The following is a 23,590-nucleotide window of genomic DNA, read 5'->3' as shown; positions in this document are numbered from 1 at the left end:
CTGACAGCTTTATTTTAGGGACAGCGAGAAGAGCAAATATACTGTTCCCAACACGCAGGCACACCTACCGCTACCCAGGTTGATTATCAGGGCTGGCAAAATCAGTTTCTACATCTAAAGAAAGTAAGTCTCGCATTGGACGAACACACAGAATTATAGCCTGCGGAAACACTACGTTTTTTTTTTCTTTTATAAAAAACCCTTCTAATATTTCACGTGCCATTTTAGCTTTACTTTTGCGTGAGACCTCCGCATCAAGAAATACTGGCTTACACGTGCAGGCTTTACACTTCGGTGAAAGATGCGCAGTGAAATATTTCTTCTTATTAGCATGCTCACTCATCCATTCATTGAGGCAGCGGCCTCTTTATCCTATATACCTTCCACAAGACAGGGGGATTTCATAAACCATCCCGGTGGTGCAACTCACGTAAGGTTTGACGTGGTTTACTAGGCAGCCTATCTTGGAGCTGCTCTGTATGCGGGGACACAGTTAGGTCAACCTGTTTTGTAGCGGAGAACACAACAGGCACTCCGTGCCTCTTTGCCCTTTTTTCAAATTGTAGTTCATCTTATGCACACACGGCACAACATCCGGCCTTAGGCCATTCCGCTCACAGCTCTTGCCTCATTCATGAAGTGGCCGCTTTTAGCTTCTGTTGGAGGGACTCAGCCAGTGGTGTCAGCACCAAACGAGTGTAGCCGGCTTTTGAAAGCCCAATGAAGTGCTTGTAAAAAGTCTCCTGCATCTTGTGTTCACGGAACCGCTTGCATGCTGAGCCCTGGCACAGTGAAACTATAACCCTTTTAACAAGCTTAGAACGGCCGCAGCCGTAACGTAGAAGTTATTTTTTTTTGTTCGCGGTGCATAACATCAGTAAACATTGTCCTTTGAGAACATGATGCTTCCTTCAGTCCAAGAACCTGAAGGTATTGTCTACGGAGAGTTCAAAGACGAATGACAGGTTTTTCCCGTGAGGTTTGATATCTTCTAAAATCTTCTGAACATGATAACAAATAAAAGTGCTTCCTTGGCCTGCTGTAACCCAAACAATATTCAACGTACTTAGAAACTTTAAAAGCATGCGGACCGTGAAGGCTGTTGTGAAGAGTTATGACCATTTCCGACAGGAATATGTCACATAGTAAAGGCGTTACGCAAAATCCTATGAATATGCCCAATCCTATGCATACGCCCTTCCTTTGCAGGAACAACCGGTTGTCAAGCGAGATAAAACTATTCTTCAAGTGCTGAGTACAGTGACGTAGGCAGTCTTTTGACGCCGTGCGTGAGAAGGTCGTGAATTCATCTGTCCATTTAGAAAGATATCGGCTTCTGAGCATTGATAGGGAGCCCAGGTAATGGGAACATTGTTGGTGAGAGGAATGTGAGGCATTTCGCTAGTGAGTCACCCAATTTAAATCCGTGATTTGGAAACGATTTTGTCGTACTTATGAACAGGCTGCTTCAATGTCAAGTTCTGAGCATAATTTAGATGCACTACGCCGCAAACTTCCACTTCCTCCAAATAAGCATATATGTCAGCAGTAGATTGGCTTTGTGGGCAAGGGTGGATGATGTAATTCCCATAGGGTAGAGTGATGGTATCAAGAGAGAGACAAGGCAAATAAAAATACATTGTCGAAGCCAAGAAGTAAGTTGCTCTTTATGCCTTGTAGAACATACGCCTGCATTTACTTTGTCATTGTTTCAATCTGTAGCTTTATATTGAGGCAAAATAAAGTTTTGGTAGATGATGGAACTTGTTGAACATTGCTACATGAATGTCTCCTTATTTGTAGCTGAAGAGCCGCCCGTACTGCCTCGCTGTTTCAAGTAATTGTGGCTCCCGTATCAAGAGTAGGGCTGACAGGGCACCCCTTTTTGGATGCATCAAACTAAGAGAGTTTTTGGTCGTCCTTCTTGTTTCCCTGGTTGGTAGCCAGGGCATAAATACTTGCACGCCTTGGACATTCATTGTGCCAGTGCATTCGTCGAGGTAAGCCACCCGTGCCTAGTGTCTGCATTCGGACAAGGGTCTTCGTATCGTGTATTAGGTCTGCAGGTTGGTACTGTTCACCTAATTGAAACTTCTAAAACAGTCATGGCGTTGCCGGCTCTTCCCGCGCGGACGAGTGTTGCATGTACAGCGCGAGTACAGTGCGCTGGACCCGATAGACGTTTTCGTATAGTTGTGAAACGAGTTTTATGTCTCGTTTTGCTCTTGCTTTTTTCCGGAGGCATTGAACTCAACTCTGGGCCTTTTGATAAAGGCGAAATGGATTTTTTGAAGAAACTACAGGATACTATTATGAATAAATTAGAAAACATTGATGCCAGGATAACTAGTAATGATGCCAAAATGGCTGAAATGGACAGCAAGCTTGACAAAACCCAAGACCAGATAGGAAACGTTATGAAGCTAGTACAAGAACAAGCAACTGTAATTAGGGATCTAAGTCATAAAGGAAGAATTATGCGAAAGAAAAATGTAGACCTCGAAAACAGAAGCCGTAGATCGAACCTCGTGTTTTACGGGATAGATGACAATGATCGGTCCGAAACGTGGGAACAATCTGAAGCCTTGGTTAAGGGTATCTGCGCTACAAATTTGGGAATCGAACTGCAGTCGGTTCAAAGGGCACATCGGGTTGGTCGCTTTTACGAACGGAAGAAAATACCCATCATTGTAAATTTTTCATCCGATAAAGAAAAAATGGCCGTTTTGAAGAATGCAAGCAAGTTCAAGGGCTCCTCTTACAGTGTAGAACAGGAGTTTTCACTTGAAACTCGAGCAGTGCGAAAGAAACCGCAAACGGCAAGTAAACGGCAAAGTAAAGAAGGCGGATAAGAAAAACCAGCTTAAGTTGAAGGACGATAATCTGATCACAAATGGCAGACCGTTTACATGGGACGATGAGAAGGAAGAAGTTATTGCCCTATCAAAACGGTCTTTTTTTATCGTGATTTAGTTATTGCGGTGGTAAATTGCCGTAGCATAGTCAACAAGACAGATGAGTTTGCCGGATTGGTGGAGTCATTAAAGGCAGATATAGTGTTTGGTACTGAATCCTGGCTGAACCCATCCATTACTGATAGCGAGGTGTTCCCCTGCAACTATACTGCTTATCGCAATGACAGGCCGGGTCATGGCGGTGGTGTTTTTATATTAGTTCATTCGTCCCTTTCGTCTTCGATGTTGAACATCGGTCATGACTCGGTCGAGTCGGTTTGGTGCACAGTTACACTGGCTAATAATCTTTCTCTTGTCACTGGAGCGTTTTCTCGATCACCAAGCACGGATTTCAGTGTTTTGAAAATGCTGTACCATATCGTTTCGAAGGTATCTGGCCAAATAATATTGCTTGCAGGTGATTTTAACTTGCCCGACCTAAAGTGGGAAAACGGTACATGCGAGTTAATGAATGCAAACCGTACTAATCTAGAAATGAGGAACCTGCTTGATAGCTTTGGCTTTTTTCAGTATGTCCTCGAACCCACACGAACTAATAGTACCCTAAATCTTCTCCTTTGTAATTCGCCAAATTTAGTTGGTAATGCTGATATCATTCCAGGTATCAGTGATCATCGGGTTGCGGTTGCAGAGATCAAAACGAAAGTACAGCGCATAAAAAGTACATAAGCAGAAGATTTTTCTTCTTTGAAAAGGGCGATTATTAATCAATTTCTGATAAACTTCTTGATTTTCTTCTTGTTTTTGAATGCTTTGCGGAGGAACATGAAGCAGAATGTTTATGGAGCACATTTAAACAAAAGCTGTTTGAACTTACAGAGAAGTTCGTACCAAGTATTGAAACGGCAAGGCTCCAAAAGCGTAAAAAACCATGCATCACCTTTCGTGTATTGAGGTTAATTAAAAAACGCAGCCATGTGTTTCAAAGATATAAAAGAACAAAAACACACGCGTGTATTAAAAGGCTACAAGAATTAACACGCGAATGCAAAGACCTGTAGAAAAAAAGCAGAAGAACAGTATCTTAAACGTATAAATGACAAAATGAAAACAAATCCTAAACCATTCTGGCAATATTTGAAGGGATGTGGGTCTGATCCTGTTGGAATAAATGAAATTATTTACAATGAACGCATTTTTTCTGACGATGCAGAAGAAGCGACATGCCTAAACAGATATTTCCAAACAGTCTTTCTTTCTCAATCTGCATGCAGCCCAAAATCATCCAATAGCAACGTTCCTGTTATGAAACCAATCGAACTCAGTGTTAGCGGCATTGAATCTCTGCTAAAAAACCTTGATGAAAGTGAGGCTATCCGTCCTGATGGTATCTCTCCGAGAATTTTAAAACAGTGTTCTCACGCCATCTCACTTTACCTTTATTTAATATTTCACAAGTCATTAACTACTGGTCAGATGCCACAGGACTGGGAAATTGCAAATGTAGTCCCTATTCACAAAGCAGGCTCAATAAAAGAAGTTACTAATTATAGGCCTATCTTACTTACTTTGATTTCGTGCAAGATCATGGAACACATAATATATAAGGCTATCATGGAACATCTAACGGACAACACATTGCTTACAAACAGACAACACGGATTTCGCAAGGGGTTTTCATGTGCGACACAACTGATTGAATTTTATGATGACCTGGCGTCTGTAGTTGATATGGTTGGACAAATAGACTGCATATTTCTGGACTTCCGCAAAGCATTTGATACTGTTTGCCATTCTTTACTACTTCATAAACTTCGAATGTTAAGTATAGATTTTTGTGTTTTTAGCTGGATCAAGAACTATTTGTCAAGTCGCCGTCAACGTGTGGTCCTAAATGGTACTATTTCACATTATCTTGAGGTCACATCAGGCATCCCGCAAGGATCTCTTCTGGGGCCTCTTCTTTTTCTTATATATAATAATGATATTAACTTAGGTATTGACTCTAACATGCGGCTCTTCGCAGATGACTGTATTGTGTATAGAAAAATCGATAATGAAGGTGATGTTCTCAAACTGCAGGCCGACCTAGACCGTATTTGCGAGTGGCGCTCAAAGTGGAAAATGAATTTGAATACCGGAAAGTGCGTCCATGTGCGGTTTACCAAGAAGAAAAAAGTATTCGATGCCAGCTACAGTCTAATGATTAATACATTAAGTAATAAATCCAAGACTAAATATTTGGGCGTGATGCTGTCGGGCGATTGCTCTTGGCGGGCACACGTGGACTATGTAGTTTTCAAAGCCGCAGTTGCTTTGAATTACATTCAACGAAATTTAAAATGCGCAAGTTCTAACCTTAGAACCACGGTGTACCTAACTTTTATACGACTTATTTTTTAAAATGCTTGTACCCTATGGGATCCGTCACAGATATGTCTCATAAACAAACTAGAAAAAATACAAAACAGTGCAGCCAGGTTCGTCTCGGGTAGGTACGGGAGGAAGTACAGTTGCACAGCAATGAAAACAGAGCTCGACTGGGAGTCCCTGTCGTCTCGCCGAAAGAAGCTGCGGCTAAAGCTTCTGTATAAAATCTATCACAACAAAACTGGAATCGATAGGAGAATGTACATAAAACCACCAAACTATATATCGGCACGCACTGACCACCAGTGCAAAATTAGAGAATACCGGGCTAGGACGGGCCTGTATGCCAATTCTTTTTTTGTAAAAACTATCGCTCAGTGGAATAGACTGTCATGTGAACAGGTGTGCAGTGATAATCAAGATGTATTCTTTTCATGCTTGTAACCCCCCTGTTGTAACGCTTTCGGACTAAGCGGGGATATGTCTGAATAAAGAATAAAGAATTAGGTGGACGCTGATCGGTGCTGCCGCATGCTGCGTTTACCTACGTGTTTTGATATGGTAGACCGCGATGTGACGTAACTGGTTTCAGCGCAGCTAAAACCCATGTCGTTCGCATAGGTGATTTTATGCCAGAAAGCGCCATCTCCATATTGGCGGGAAAACGGTCAATGAGCACTGATATAAGGGGTGCGTCCTTTTGGTCGGCAAAGGGTCACATACCTTTTTTTTTTTTTATTGTACAAGTCCTTCAGGCTCCGGCCCGGTTTCACCCGACAGTTAATGAACTGACGGAAAGGATCCACGAATGCACTTGTACAGGGTTTCGTCGTGCATAAACTGAAGCTCTCCTAAAGTGCATCAGTGTCAAACACCTCGGTAAGGTACCGTCAGGAGGCCTCACCTTCAAACCAAAGTAGAAATGGCACAGCTTGTCTCCTTCCGTCCATGTAGCGGTCGCAGTCTTCACCTCGAAAAGCCGAAGCCACTTGTGCAAGGGGACGTTCTCTGGTGCCCCCTAGTGCTTCGGGATTTATGACCTTCTTGGATGTTGTCATGATATAGGTCAAGGTAGATCGTGTCAATTAGTGTAACGCAGCTGACACGGCGATGATGCGAAGCAGATCATCCTGGTGCGGTTTCTCATATATATATATACATATATATATATATATATATATATATATATATATATATATATATATATATATATATATATATATATATATATATATATATATATATATATATATATATATCAAGACGTCACTTGTATACTTGTTTATATATATATATATATATATATATATATATATATATATATATATATATATATATATGTCGCTTGTTTCATTGCAGGACATCGTCCAATTACGCATTTTCAAAAAGAGAAATTTCAGGATTTACCGCAACTGATTTTAGAGATATATTTTAGCACAAGAACTAATTTATTTCTTGAAAATATGACTTTGGTTGTTCTTAGGAAAATTCTTACGAATAGCAAAATAGCGAGACTAATATTATCTCCCTGTTTTTTGTTTAGCTTGTAACTCTACCTCCAGCGGAAGTAAGTAGATGTTCTTTTTCAAAATGACCTTTAGCTACTATTTTTTCAGCGTTATAATGTAGCGGTATTCTTGTGGTGATGTGCGATTGTTGTGTACCTTCATAGAACATATTTCCCAACCCTCTCACCATCGTTTGTAAACATACGCGTAACCTGATAAAAGGAATGTAATGCACACGTGCTTGTACAAGTTGCATGTATCATTTGTTTCTGATAGCTTCCGGTAGGCAATAAAATTACGTCTGATGAAAGTTGTTTTCCTGCCTTTATTCATGCTATTAAATGAATGACACCATCTGCAGTATTGCTCTTGGCTCTCATACATAACCGACAATTCATTTTCTACGGAAGCCTACGGGGTGCTTGCAGATCGTTTCTCGTGCAGCGGCCGCTGTGACGATGGCCTTACGCGAAGAATCTGCGCGTCCGTCTACAAATTTACCGAGAGAGCCAAAAAGAAAGATATTCGCTTTACAACGGTACATATAGCACTCAATCCGGTTAATGACGGTTAGGCTACGATTGTTCTAGCAGGTGGCAGAACACAAGGGCAAGTAAAGGTAAGTAGACCGAACAAAGCTGTGTTTCCACAAACGTTTTAATGTCGAAAACAAATTGACGGATTGCTGCCGCGCATGTTCAGAAAAAATGTGCGACCGAAAAAAAAACAAGAAAATGCTTATGAAAAAAATTCACACTCCTGAAGCCGCACATATTTTACAGCAGATCTGGCCAGTTGCAATTTCTTATTTTACTCCTTCATTTCGCGACGCTGTGGCTTCTTATATCTTGGTAATTTGAAGGCGATGATGCTGCATGTTGAACATGTTCAGAACGTGCGTTTGTAGAGACCCATGCACACGTGTGATGCACGAGACGCAATGTGGTTGCAGAAACTTGTTTACAGTCCTAAAAAGAAGAGAAGCGCGTTCATCCTGACTTTGCCCATGCCCTCGATAGTTGCGCAATATGATCCATGCGAACGTAAGGACGCTTGCGCAAATTCTATTCTGTATATGCCTTGTCGGGAGCTTCACTTTCCGCAGCACGTGCTAAACAAAGGAAAGGAAATCTGACTGCGCTCCAAACCCATTTTTCGCGCATCAAAACAGTCTAAAAAGCTGTAGTTTTATCACTCGCTGCAACACAATAAAGTGAGGGAACCGTAATACAATTCCTGTTAGGAAACTTACGAAAAGATTGAAACTTTTGTCTTCTAGGACTTGATCTATGCACTGGATTAGCATAATCGGTGTATACTCCTCAATCTTATAGAGTGCACGACCCTTATTTAGGCGGTTTTTTTCTGGCATTCGTGATTACTGTAAAATAATGCCACTTTAAAAGCCTGTGTTTATCATTTTTATCAAATCAATTTTCAACAATTCAGAATTCCTTCTCAGAACAGCAAGGCCAACCCCATGAACTCTCTGGAACCCTATTACGCGAAGTGAAAAAACAATTGTCCTAACCTCGTCTTTTAACAGAAACGATATGGTGGCCGAATCCATAGTGCTGTCTGCAAAGTGCCCGGCTTTGATAGTTTAATGTGAACACCTACTACCATAGAAAAAAATTTCCGCTTCAGCTATGCCTTTATCACCACTGCGAAACACTGCAAGCAAGTATGCAACTTTTGCGAGAGTCATGTTGTATATTTGAGAACTTAGGCCAGCAGTGAGAGTGTTTTCCTGTTTATATCAACGCATTTACTCTATACCTAGCCTCTTCATTTTTTAACCTTAGTGCCTCGCAACGAGAGGGACACTTGGATTGGTGTCGTACTGATTTTATTTGTTTAATCTCAGCCAGAAGTTTTTGACACATCCACTTTAGTTATAATTTTAGCTGCTGAACTTTAACACTTCGAGTCGCTTGTCCACTTTTAATGTGGCTTGTTAAGAATGATCGTGGCGCTAAGGGGCCACAGACCCACGAGAGTTCAAAAATCCGCGAAGCGAGTGATGTAGGTACGAATGCTTTGCAGAAAATACAATATTGCCACAATACATACTACCTCTATCGACACTTTCCTGTCAGCGTCCATTCGTGTGACTTGACATAACTACAGTAGGTTCAGTCGGACGCAATAAAAAGTGCAGCTGTGGAACCAAATGACATCGTGCAATTTATACATGGGGTTATTGTGCTAACAGCAGCCATGCACTTGCTATTGAAGGATATAAACAAAATATATTACTTTAACGTAAAGGTGCATCGAAATAGAGTGACAAGTTAAATTCAGAAAGGCATATATCCCTGATCTGCCACCTCTGTGCTCTTGACAATACCACTTCAATTACGCAGGTATGAAAAGTACTCCAGGTGAACTCATACCATAGTGCGAGTCGTTCTCTCAGGATGCCACTGCAAAAGAACTCATAGTTGGTCAGAATAAAACGTTGACACGACAACACGATAAAACATATGATGCCGTTAGGATAGCTACACTACCAGTTTTTTATCATTGAAAGGGAAGGGCTTAGGAACTTCCAATATGCACCTCCAGACAAGGGCCCTATAGCATAAAGATATTGCACTCTTATTTGATTATAATCTCCTGACGTCAAATGTACGTAATTACCAACACAAGCATCCGGCGGTGACCAGAAGCAATGTTTCAATTGTCTAAACAAATGTTATCCTCGTTTGGAGTAGGTTCCTGATCTGAGATGGCGCTGTGAAAGCTGATAATCGGATGGGAAGGGTGGTTTTGCCGTCTGCAGCTTGTCCGCTTCCCCTTCACTTGCTTGTCGTGGCAGGGCGTCCAACGGGAGGCTGAAATTGTCGCGAAACATATCCTCAGTGACTCAATGTTCGTAGAGCGATCTTTCAAATGTGCCACAAAATCTTCACAACGTAATTATGCCGCGCAAGAGAAGTTTATTCCATGCAGTTGAACCCCTTGATGTCCTGCCCTCGTGTTTGTCCGTGTTTTTTAGCTACAGTGCCTTTTTTACTTGAAATTGACGAGGCCCGAAGCACATTTTACCAGCCTTAGAGGGCAAGCGGCACAAATGGAATAAAAATACGTCGGAACAGCTTTGAAATAAAGCTCGCCGTGTAGTGAAAAAGTACATCAAAAATGAGCAGTGGCTCGTTACCTGAAATTAAGGCTACAAATTGCTCTGTACTATGCATGTGTAATTCTTTGGTTGGCCATGCAAACAATATATATATAGATATATATATATATATATATATATATATATATATATATATATATATATATATATATATATATATATATATATATATATATTGTTGCAGGAAGAAAGCAGGCCCGCGAGTATAAAATAATGTATATTTACAACAGAGGTATGTGGCGTTGAGGCAACTGCCAGACTTCGTCTTCCTCTAGTCTAATTCAACTTCGTCTTTCTCTTCACCGCGACAGCACCCGCCCGGCGGAGTAGCTCCGTCCCGGTGCAAGTTATAGAGCCTCACTTAATGGGGGGACATAGGGCTTGAGTCTGATGACATGAACAACATCGCTAGTGACGTTGGGAGGCACTGAAGGCTGACCGACTGGGGCGATCTCGTATGTCACGGCGGACAGTTGGCGTAAGATCTGGTACGGACCAGAATAACGCGAAAGTAGTTTTTCCGACAAGCCGACGCGACGTGAAGGCTTCCAGAGAAGGACAAGGGAACCAGGTGAAAAATGGGTGTCTCGGTGCCAAAGGTCGTAGCGTCGCTTTTGAGAAGCTTGCGAGACTGTGAGCGATGACGGGTGACTTCTCGGGCCTGGGCGGCTAAGTGAATAGCATCGCGAGCGTAACCAGTGCTGGGTGATTGCACTGCGGAAGGTAGCAACGTGTCAAAGAGCAAGGTAAAGTCGCGGCCATACAACAGGTAAAATGGTGAAAATCCGGCAGTATCATGACGGGAGGAGTTGTACGCGAAAGTGATGTACGGTAAAGCGACGTCCCAGTCGCGGTGATCGTCGGAACCGTACATGGCCAGCAATTCAATTAGCGTGCGATTCAGTCGTTCGGTGAGGCCGTTCGTTTGAGGGTGGTACGCGGTAGCAATCTGGTGTTCTGTAGAACAGAAGCGGAAAAGATCATCGACGACCTTCGATAGAAAGTAGCACTTCGATAGAAAGTAGCACTTCGATACACAGGTCGCAAGAAGCGACATAACGGCGCACAGAGCGATAAATGCTGGGGCCAGAAGAAGCGGCGCCGCAGGCGGTCGTATGTACGAGTGATGCCCAGATGTCCAGCAGTAGGAGCGTCGTGAAGTTGCTGGAGCACGGTGAGTCGAAGGTGCTTGACTAGTAGGAGCTCGTAGGAACTAGTAGGAGCTCCGGGCCGTCAGGACGAACGCAGCGACGGTATAAAGTTCCATCGCGCAAGGTGAACATCCCGAGGGATGGGTCGTTGGGCGAGGAGCTTAGGCGTTCTATAAGTGCTCGAAGAACAGGATCTTTGCGCTGCTCGTCGCCAATATGGAGGAAGCCGGAGAGGGATAGAACACTGATGTCCGAGTCTGCATCGGTATCGTCCGGTTGATCCACGAGATTGCGGAACAGGCAACCAGCGTCTTTATGCAGGCGCCCTGACTTAGACATAATAGAAAATGCATATTCTTGTAGACGCAGTGCCCAACGTGCAAGTCGTCCAGTTGGGTCTTCAAAGAGGAGAGCCAGCAGAGGGCGTGATGATCGGTTACGACGCAGAAGCTCCGACCGAAAAGGTACGGCCGAAATTTCGCGACCGCTCATACGAGCGCGAGACATTCTCTCTCAGTAATGGAGTAATTTCGCTCGACCGTGGAAAGAAGGCGGCTAGCGTAAGCGATAACACGGTCTTGACCCTGTTGACGCTGGGCGAGGATAGCGCCGATGCCATGACCACTCGCGTCAGTTCGCACTTCAGTGGGCGCAGAAGGATCAAAGTGTGACAGAATTGGTGAACTTTTAAGCCGCTCAATCAGGGTAGAGAAGGCTTTCTCCTGCAGTGGTCCCCAAGAGAAAGAGACGTCTTTCTTAAGAAGGTCAGTGAGAGGGTGAGCGATGTCGGCAAAATTTTTCACAAATCGCCGGAAATAAGAGCATAAGCCCAGAAAACTACGGACATCATTTGTTGAACAAGGTACGGGAAAATGTCGCACGGCGTTAACTTTCTGTGGATCAGGTTGGATTCCGGCGGCGTTTACGAGATGGCCGAGCATGTTAATTTCACGGCGACCAAAATGACACTTGGAGGAGTTTAACTGAAAGCCAGTCCTGCGAAACACAGAGAGTATGGTTGTGAGGCGCTGCAGGTGGCTCTCAGAGTTCGGCGAAAACACAATCACATCGTCGAGGTAACAGAGGCATGTAGACCACTTCAAGGCGCGCAAGAGAGAGTCCATCATTAGCTCGAATGTAGCTGGAGCATTTCATAAACCAAATGGCATGACTTTAAATTGGTACAGACCGTCCGGTGTGACGAAGGCGCTTTTCTCACGGTCCATCTCATCGACGCTAATCTGCCTATAGCCGGAGCGGAGGTCAATTCATGAAAAGTATTGGGATCCGTGAAGGCACTCAAGAGCGTCATCAATGCGAGGCAGGGGATAAACATCCTTTTTTGCTAACCTGTTGAGGTGACGGTAGTCAACACAGAAGTGCCACGAGTTGTCTTTTTTCTTTACTAAGACAACCGGTGATGCCCACGGGCTACTGGAAGGTTCAATGATGTTCTTGTCCATCATCCTGTCTACCTCTTTCTGTATGATGGCCCTTTCTGTTGCGGAGACACGATATGGCCGCCTATGAATTGGGCTGGCGTCGCCGGTGTTGATGCGATGCGTGACAACAGATGTCTGGCCAAGTGGACGGTCATCCATATCAAAGATGTCCCGATAAGATGACAGGAGGTGACGAAGAACTGCTGTTTACTCGGGAGGAAGGTCAGGGGCGATCATTTTAGAAACATCGTCCGCGGGCGTCGAGTACGCAGGAGTGGGTGACAAAGGTCCGTTGGCACAGAGGAAGGATTCAGAGGTCAGAGAAGAAACCTCAAATTCCTCCAAAGGAGTGATATGTGCTAGGGCGATACCATGTGGCAGCACATGCGACGAAAATGCAAAATTGAGGATGGGCACGCGAGTGCAGTTCTCGCGGATCCGGATTAAGGTGCTCGGCAGGGCAATATTGCGCGAAAAAACGACGTCAGTAAGCGGCGACACGACGTACTCGCCATCAGGTACGGGAGGACAGGGCGTCAGGAGGACATTTGTAGCCGCTCATGGAGACAGCCTTGCAAACTCAGCAGAACATAAGCGGTGTGAAGCACAAGTTGTTGCGTCGGGAGGAAGTGGCAGATCCAGCTGTACAACACCTGCGGAGCAGTCAATTTGGGCAGAGTGTTTCGAAAGGAAGTCGAGGCCAAGAATTAGGTCGTGCGGACAGTGTTCAAGGACGATAAATAGAACAACGGTATAATGGTCCCCAATGGTCACACGTGCTGTGCACATTCCAAGCACAGGTGAAGTACTCCCATCGGCGACTCGCACAGTGCCCGGTACGGCGGGTGTCAAAACCTTTCTGAGCCTTCGGCGGAGAGCAGCGCTAATAACTGAAAGCTGCGCTCCTGTATCAACCAGAGATCTAACAGGAACGCCATCAACTTCAATGTCCAGTAGGTTTCCACATGTTGGCAGGGTCAACAGAGGATTTGTGGGCCGGGTCGGAGTTGCAGCTTCACCTCCGGGAGCTGCACCGCCTAGTTTCCCGAAGCGAAGCGACCGCTTGAAGAAGGGGACGAAGAGCGGTGAACGAGAGGCGAACGGGACCTACGACCTTGCGGAGACGGGGAGCGGCTGGATCTTGGTGGAGCACTGTCGGCGTTGATGTTCCTAGTCGGCGTATAGGGCGAGAAAGTACGATTGTCTGGTACTTGGCGGTAGTGACTCGCAGACGACCATCGAGGAGGAGACGACCAGTGGTTGCTGCAATGACGGGCGATGTGTCCAATACCGGAGCAATTAAAACAGATGGGTTTATCATCAGCTGTGCGCCAGTCAGCTGGGTTGCGACGGAGTGGCGGAAAGCTTTGCGTCTTGGAACGAGCGGCCGGAGAAATCTGGTAGGTGTTTGTATGGCGGACCGAGCAGAGAGATGGAATGCCCAAACTTGCTATTTCCTCCCGAACGACCGCTTGTATAAGGGAGATAGCGGGTACGCTTTTCCGACAGTTGGAACGAACTGGAGCCGGAGCCATGGCCTCAAGCTCAAAGCGAACGATGCGTGTGATACCTTCCGGTCCTGTGGGCTGAACGAACCGCGGAGGGTCTTCGCAAGAAGATGTCGCGGCGGTATCGGGCAATCGGTCGAAAGTTTGAGTGACGCGGCGGCTCTTCGCTTGTTCGAAGCGCCGGCACTCCTTTATAATTGCATCCACAGTGGCACAATCCTTGCACATCAGGAGATTGAAGGCATCGTCTGCAATACCTTTCAGTATGTGACCAATCTTGTCTGCCTCGGTCATGTTGTTATCAGCTTTGCGACAGAGGGCCAGCACATCCTGTATGTACATGACATAGGATTCTGTGGACGTCTGAGCGTGGCAGCAAAAAAAGTAGTTTTTTTGCTGCCAGCTGACGACCGACAGGTCTGCAAACAGGTCTCGCATTTTTTCTTTGCAGACATCCGAGCTCCTTAGGTGAGCTTCGTGTGTGTCGTACAATTGCTTCGCAGTTCCTCTTAGATAAAATATGACGTTTGCTAGCATCATTGTTGCATCCCATCTGTTGTTGTCGCACACTCGCTCGTACATCGTAAGCCAGTCCTCGACGTCGGCGTTGTCCGTGCCACAAGATGCCCCTGGGTCCCGCGGATGAGTGACGATGACCGTTGGCATAGGCTGCTGTGGCGTTGTCGTTGGTGTCGGTTGATTTGCCATTGTGGCGGCAGGTAGATGACGTCCGCTGCGAAGTTCCGTGATTGTACCCCGCACCTTCCACCAAAATGTTGCAGCGAGAAAGCAGGCCCACGAGTATAAAATAATGTATATTTACAACAGAGGTATATGGCGTCAAAGCAACTGCCAGACTTCGTCTTCCTCTAGTCTAATTCAACTTCGTCCTTCTCTTCACTGTAACAATATATATATATATATATATATATATATATATATATATATATATATATTAATGATGTCGCACAGACCCAACAAGCGCTTGAGGCTTTCTGGTAAGTCGGCTCGATAACCTTAAGGGAAAACTGTGTATAATTACTCGCTGAAAACATTTGCACCAGCAAAGTCATTGGACATTGCTAACTTCTTTAGGCATACATTGGAGCTTTCGCAAATAAAAGTTATACAGAAAATTTTCGTCACGCAAATTTCAAATTTCATTCCATATGTCAGGCAATTCCAAACTCAGGTATTCAGCTCTCAAATAAGCCAAGTTAGCTGTGGAAATAAATAACGCAATTCTATAAAGAAACTAGGCCCTTCATGAAAAAAGAAAGGGTACCAGATATAAATACACTGTTTCTAAGCCGGATCATGTGGCTTTGTTAATTTTGAACAAATGTATTGAAAGTGGCGTAATTCCACAAGCTTAAAAAATGTCAGTAGTTAGGCCAATTTATAAGAAAGGTAGCAAACTAAATAATAATTAAAGGCATTTTGTGACAGTTAATGCACTTACAGATTCGTTCAAGGAATTTCTTTACGTGGGCGTGATATCATTGTGCGATATATTTGACATTTTAATCGATTCCGAATACGATCTTAGATGTAGTCTAATTGCAATAGATCTAGCTGAAAATGTAACGAGAACATGAGGAGATTTAGCCAGTTGAAAACATTAAATCTCAGCCTGTCGTATTTTGGGACACTCTGTTGTGTGACGTCGTATTGTCAGACGTGTTATAGTTCTTGATTAATATTTAACTAAAAACTGCCCGAGACTTCTTTAGGTGTATGTAAATTTGTCGTTGGAAAAAGGAAGGTAAAATAAATAAAAGGCACCACCCGGTATTCGAACTTGTACGATCAACCCACAATCTTACCACTGCACCGAATTGAGCGTGGTTGCACGTGTACGTTTTGGCCAAGTAAAAGTAAGAATCTCGGTCTGCCCTAAGGTTTACATTTGTATGTTGTGCGCCAAGGTGCCCTTTCACTCCACCACGTAAACTGGCGCCTCTCTAGAATAGCAAAAGTGTTGTTATCATCGACATGTACTTCATGAAGTGCTAAAATATTCATTTTTCTTTAGGACATTTATATCAATTAAGAAATTAACAAATTGCCAATGGTGACCGGCGACACCATTAGGATTGTTGCTGTTGCTTTCCACAGCTCTCTCTGGCCGTTCACACTTTTGAGTCCACCTATAGTTCTTGAGTTCAGTGTAAAATAGCTACATAAACATTCGTGTATAACTGCTCATTTAGAAAACATACCGGCTCCTTATGGCAGCACACCGCCAGAATAATGACACTCGAGCAAGACAGATTTTTGCGCAACATGGTGCAACGACGAAAATTTCTTTTCCGCAGAGCAAGAGCTTATGCAATTACTCTGTAAAATTAACTAATGTGTAAGCGTAACGGCCCGTGAAAGTGCACAGGCCTGTGTGCCACATCCTACCAAGTAAAAAAAAATGGATACGCAGCCATTCCCGCAGATGCCATGATTAATTCGATCAGCGGCCGATTTTAAAGAGGCCTGTAGGGCGATCGCTGGTGCCTCGTCGTCACGGAACAATTACGGCAATTGGTCACGTGGACTTTAATACCGGTGTCCGTGCTATGAGCACTGCCGCATTCACAGAAGTTTCCTTTGGATACCGCGCAAGCGAAAACTACAGTGTGTACCGGCAATGTGAAACGGACATACAATTTTAAAGCACCGCGACGGAAAGCGCTTGTGTCTTGGCGTGAGAACTTATTCCGTTGCGATAGAAAGTGGAATATCTCTAAAGCCACGACGGAACGTGTCTGCCATCGTGACCAATAGTTCCTGTTCCGACGTCAGAATCACTGTCGCAACGGAAAGTTGTTGTGATTTCAGAACCCTTGTTGTCGCGACAGACCTTTCTGTTGCGACGTCACAATTTATGTGAAAACGTCACAATTGCTGTGGCGATCGAAAGTTCTTGACGCAACTACAGGACTCTTGTCGCGACAAAACGTTTCTGTTGCCACTGTAGAATTCTTGGTCTTCACGGCAGAATGTTTCTGTTCCGGCTTCACAATTTCTGTCCTAATGTCAGAAATGCCTCTCGCAACTTAAGAAACGCCAGTAACTTCTGTTGTACGACATTTCTTTATTTCTATATTTATTTATTTATTATAAATTTCTTTATTTGCGACTAAATTTACTGCTGTCTTTTTGAACTGTATATTGAACAACTTATTATTGTCCTTGAGCCTTTGTTACGTTCCGGAAGGGATATTGAAACTGTGAGATACAAAAATATGTTACACCTATGGAAAAGTATTGGTTGCCGGGGTCCTCCGTCAGAATTTCTTTCCACGTATATTAAGTGAATTGTGCCTAGTCTCTATAAAAAGATATATATTTTAGTATTACGTAATTTAGATAGGTATATCTAAAGGGTCAGTTCTCATAAACCCTCGTAACATTAGTAATCCACATCTGTCTATATATTTACATGGTCTCAGTCGTTTGGGTGCTCTTGAGCGCATAACGTTAACTCCTTGGTATAAGTACCTTGAAGTTTATTTTCACCGCTATATTTTGTGGGATGTTCACATTTACTGCGTAATGAAGCGTTTATGAACGGTAGGAGTGCAGCTGCACACGCTTATATTTAATAGCCCTCGTCAGTTGTGTAGGCTAGCTTTAAATGTCCTGGGCCACTGTGTACTCCGATATTGTAATTTAGTTTCCTGTGACTATGCACAAAGGAAAGTAGATCCAGTAAATGAGCTATTACATAGAATATCTGCAAACCCACTCTATATACTACTTATGATTGCTGATACACTAATGCCAGAGTTATTGCAGGTGTTTATTCCTTTTTCCACTCTGATTGTTTAAGTAATACTTCTACGCAATTTTTTCTCGCATCACCACACACAAAATAAACACACACATAGATGCCCTACAGTGCTAAGAAAAACATACCTCTAAAGTTACCGCGTATATGTAAGAACTACGGCAAAAGTGCCGAGATTGATATCTTCATTCTTTTAATCTGGTTGCTCAAAAACTATAGGAGAACATTGTCAAGTATTATGCTTTTTCGATGTTCTCCTATTATTCTCCAAACAAAAATAATAAATCAAGGTTTCTTTCCCGTCAAAACATTTTATTGTGTATTGCTTTCAGTTTAAGTTAGGGCAAATATTAACTATTCACTGTTGTTTTGTAAGGAACAAAGATATTGTGGTGTATGAAATCAATGTGTTTATTCTTGAAATATTTAATGATAGTGTTCTCTTCAAGCTGTTGTTCTATGTTTAATATAAATTGTACTCCTGTTTTGTAAGCAGCAAGTTGGCGCCTCATTTCAGCCATGACCAATCTACAAACAACTCGCGCTTATACCAGCACGAAATGCACCCGCTCAAGCGCCCGCTCAAATTAGGATTGGTGTATGTATGTCTAACAGTGTGTGCGAGTTGTGTATGTGTGTGTTTGTTACTGACATACTGTGTTAAGAGGTACACTATTGTAATACTTGTCCATGTTTTGTGATACATTTGGCCCCCGTTATTGCCATCCGTGCTAATGTAGTGATATGAGTAAAAATACATTTTACATCGCAACCACAGCACACTTGCGCTCAGGAAATGCCGAAAGAAGAAAGACGGCAAACCTGAAAGTGGTTCCGAAAAAAAATGGAAGAAATAGGGCGCGTGGGAGTTTAATGGCTCGGGCTAATCGAGGGAGCAGTGTGTATTTCCGTGTTTTTTGCGAGGTTGGGCAGAGGCGATGACCACTTATTTACTCGATGAAGAGCGCACGCTTTGAATTGGGTGACAAGTGCCAAACTAAAAATTTAGTTCTTTAGATTCTTTATTCTAAATGCTAAACAACCTCAACTAAATATATTAGGTTTAAATTGCTAAGTGAAAATAAACAAAGATATGTATTTTACTGTGCTGCATTTTTTTTTTTGCTTTCAATGGATGCGAATGTGTGCGCGAATATTTACCGCTGCTATGCCCTCTCCATGAAAAAAAAGAACTGATAATTTTTGTAACGTTTTCTCATTACTCTTTCCATCGTGAAAATGTTAGATGTAAGCTCAGCGCATGATAGAAAAAATATATAAATTGAACGTAACCAATAGAAAACAATTTTTCACGAAGACCTATCCATTGCCGAAACATCAAATTTGGACCAACAGGACAACATTATCGTTGCCCAAACGTAATAAACATTAAATAATGGGGTTTTACGTTCCGAAACCATGATCGGATTATGAGGCACACTGTAGTGAGGGACTCCGGATATTATTTGACCGCCTGAGTGTGATTAACGTGCATTTAAATCAAAGTTCACGGGTGTTATTGCATTTCGCCCAAATAGATATGCGGCCGCCGTGGCAGGGATTTGATTCGGCGATCTCGTGCTTTGCAGCCCAACATTAAAGCCACTAAGCAACCACGGCGAGTTCCAAACCAATTATCCGTGGCACGAGACATTATGTAAGAGCGCAGTTTTCCTCCAATTTGTGCGCTGCCAGATCTAGGACGTCGTCTCTTGGTTCCGAGACCAAAGTAATTTGTGACAATCATGAAAGCCATGCGAAAATTCGACTCGCCCAATGAGGGCGCACAAGGTGGTGTCGCGGCACTGCTTACTGGCCATGTCTGAAATTTGGGACATGGAGAAAACTCTGTCGGGAGCTTCCGTGTCATAGAACTTATATCACGCACACGCTTTCATGCGCGCGCAAGTTCATGGCTGCGCTCGTGGAGACCCCGTCCCCTATTGAGGAATGCCGGTTCTCATGTGTGAAAACGACGCCCGACGGCGCGTGCTAACTCTGCTCAACCATAGACACCTTGGCAGCCACCATTTCTTTTTCGCATTCAAAACACTTTAAAATGTTTGAATAATATTTAACGTCATTCTCTTATTACTGCAGCTGTCAGAGTAGCGCAAATAGAACAGCAAAAACACTTTTTGGCATGACAAAAATATGTCCCACTTGTAGTTTATTGTACCACGCCTTAGTTGCGAAGCTAGGTGAACCGATGCGAAGGCAGCCCAAGGGCGGGATATCACAGAGCTGTTGGTCGCCGGCATCGCGCCGCGATTACACCAGCACTAAGGTTCCTAGATAAAATAAACGCTATTTTATTTAGGGACCTTAATCCGTACGAGAAGTTTTGTAACCTCTGCGCCTGCGTGGTTGCGCAGACTCGAGCTTGAGCCCGTAAGGAACCGTAAGACTAGTTTGGCCTTAAGCGGACAAGTAGTCAGCCTCAGTGTGCAGGCGCCCAATTTTTAGGCCACCGAAAAGTGTACTCCTGATGCCAAAAAATCTGTAGTACAAGCCAATCTCTTGGTCTTTTGAAAAAGCAAGGACATCAGAAAGCATCTTTCTACCGTGTTTCATAGTTTCATCCCGCTGTAGCTTGGATGCTATGAAAATTAAGTTAGTTATCTTACTCTTTCGCACTATATATGCAAGGTGTACATAGCATGTTTATGGTGATATTAGAATTATATTGTATTCTATATGCATAATCTTTCTCTCCCTACCTTGTAATGTCTCGCATTGAGACGGAACTACGTGTAAAAAACTATGAAATCTACGGTGTTGATTGAAAAGAATTGGCCAAAAAATTAGAGTCAAGTTTACAACCACCCAGACAACAACATGACGCCCTCACTCGGTAATGATGAAGTTTCGTTTCAAAGGAGCCAGAAGGTGGCTGCCATCCGTAATGACACGGCCATGACCGCGCTAGACTTGCACCAAAACAGCATCCATTTCATGGCTACTAGCATAGGTGGTCAACTCTGTAGGTGGCGAAGCACCGAAATACCCAATAGATAAAGTGGTGAATAGGTCCATGAGATGACAGAAGCCATCGGCAAAGTAGGAACCCCAAGAAAAAAGATAGACCTGCATTAAAAAGGACTGCGAGAGGCAAATCATTTAACGAACGAATGAAGTAAGGGCAAATGCCGATGAAGTTGCCGACACCTATTAATGACATCGTAGCAGGAAAGTCGTAGACGGCGGAAATTTTCCCTGCATCACGTTAGATTCCAGAAACGCCGACAATATTGCCAAGCACTATTTTCTTAGAGTGGCCAAAGTGGCACATTTTTAGTTAACTGATAGTAGAGACTTGCGTAAAACACATATAGTGGCTCAGAGGTACACAAGGTGTGTAGAGTACGTAGCCGAGAAATTTATAACGTAATCAAGCTAAAAGGTAATGTCGACCGCCTAAACACGAGAAGCAAAAAGCGCATCGTCCGCGAAAAGGTATCTGATGCGTTGCATGAGTGAAAAACAAAACCATGAAGTGATGATGTCTCTCAGACGATATCATGCTGTGTTTTTTACGATCGAGATCCTTTACAGCAATTTGCCAATACCCGGACCAACGATCGATGCACGAAATGTGCTGAGCACCACACAGAAAATCGAGGGCGTTGCCTACACAAGATAGCTGGCAGACGTCCTTATTTGCGATGCGAATAATGTGGCGATAGTGAACTCGGAACATGCACTTGCCAGCGTTTCTTTTCACTAACACTTAGTTGACACCAAAAGACCTTAAGGTGACTCAATGAATAATTTTTCTAGCATAAAATTTCATGCTGCTTTCGTGACTTGGTGCTCGGTATTGCCTGAGCGCCGCTGGTGTTGTTGCGAAGTTTAAAAAGCAATGACTGGACCTCTAAGGCTGTTTCACATGGCGCGATTTGCAGTCAGCGACACAGCGAATTCCGTCGCTCAGCGACCGCCGCGACGTCGTGGGCTCTCCGCGACAGTATTCCAACAAGTTGGTCGCGCCATCACTGAGTTGCAGTGATCGGCGCGAGGGGCAATGTGTGATGAAACAAAACGCCGTCAGAGCAGACACTTTTGTGTTTTACCGCGCATTGGTAGGTCTGTGGAGCAATGTCACGCGCCAGTTTTAGTTATGTTTAAATAGGGCATACCCACGAGCTCCTGCGGTTTAGGAGCTTCATAAACATGTTTTATCCGTTTACTCAATTCGTTTAAAAGGAGAAGCTGCATGCTATCCAGGCCTCGAGAAGGACGCCGCTTCAAAATAAGGCATGTACCCACTTGATTACCACCGTCGTCAACCTCTTCGTCGCTGCAAATTGTACCAGCTGCCTTAAACACGCGCACTCATAATTCGCTTGTTCTTTTGCCAAGGCAAATACTAACCCAGAAAGAAAGCTGTGGTTCCCATAGTAGGAACGAAACTAGAGTGTACTAAAGAGAACCAGCCCACCAACGCCGCACAAGCCGCACGCTCACACTTCCGGTGTTCTGCAGCGTCTCACTCACATTATCTGCACGCTGTCGTAAAATCTCAACGCTTTTAAACGTCAAAAAATGGTGCACTTATTGTTTTATCGAATAATATTAGAAAAATTCGAATATTTAAATAGTTTCCATGTGTTTTTGGTATTTAACCATACAGGCATGGATATATCGTGAGCAGGGGGCAAACTTGTGCATCCCTGCGACGGAAATCACGCTGCATCAAACGCATGTGAAAGCTGTCAGCGAAAATCGCGCTGCGATGTGCGCGGCAGGACGATGTTTTTCGCCCCATTCGCGCCATGTGAAACAGCCTATAGACGGTGATTTAGGTCGAAAATTTATCTATAATATAGCAAAGAGTGACAGAACGCTTCAGCCTCACCAGGAAGTAGGTCTGCAACAACTAGACGCGTGATGTCCATCTTCAGAAAAACTAGCAGATATAAAAATTCAGCCAGAACTCATATACGATAAATATGCACTTACGCCAACAGCCGAAAGGCGTCATGTATGTGGTGTGCGGGGCTCCTCTCGCGTGATTTCTTCTCGATACGTTGCGCCTTCCAAATGCAACGTCGTGAAGTCCACACATACCACATGGCACATGCACAGTGACCCAAGTTGTACCCAGCAGCACCCAGTGGTACATGCCCGATTTCGCGTCAACGAGCTTATTTGAAGACGGACTCATACCCAGTAGCACATTACCATGTGAATGACTCAAATTTTTTAGAATGCAGTACCCTCGGAATTTTCCAGAGTTTTCTCCCCTTCCCGTTCACTGGGATCTGCCGAGATTTTCGATGCGATATCTCGAAAGCTACATACGGCAGCTAGTGAAGGTAGCAAGCTGCTGTTTGTCGGCCTGATTGATTGCTAGAAAGTCCGCGCAGTTTCTGTTTGAACTGGTGAGCTAGCTAATGAAGTCATTTGAAGCGCCCCATATGGAAAGCGCAGGATACCGTTCACGTAGAAAATGACAACGGCTAACCAAGCCGTTCTTCATCATCAACACGAAGAAGGCCACCGAATATGTCGATTCAGACGCACACAAGCTATCGTGTCTGAGACGCATTGTCAAAAGCTCGATGTGGCGACTAGTGCAGAGCTTCTTTGCGAAGGTGACGTGTAGCACAGCACTTAGGCTAATTTTTATCCTTATTGAACCCTTTCCGAGATGTATTTACCGATACACCCCGTCGACTGAAACGCCACAGAGCCAATCTAGGCTGTGCTGAATTTATCGTCTTTATTTTTAACTCACGTACGAACGATCGCCAAATCGAAGACG

The sequence above is a fragment of the Dermacentor andersoni genome, chromosome 7, assembly GCF_023375885.2.
Source record: "Dermacentor andersoni chromosome 7, qqDerAnde1_hic_scaffold, whole genome shotgun sequence".
Taxonomy (NCBI): Eukaryota; Metazoa; Arthropoda; class Arachnida; order Ixodida; family Ixodidae; genus Dermacentor; species Dermacentor andersoni.
This window is presented reverse-complemented; position numbering follows the sequence as displayed.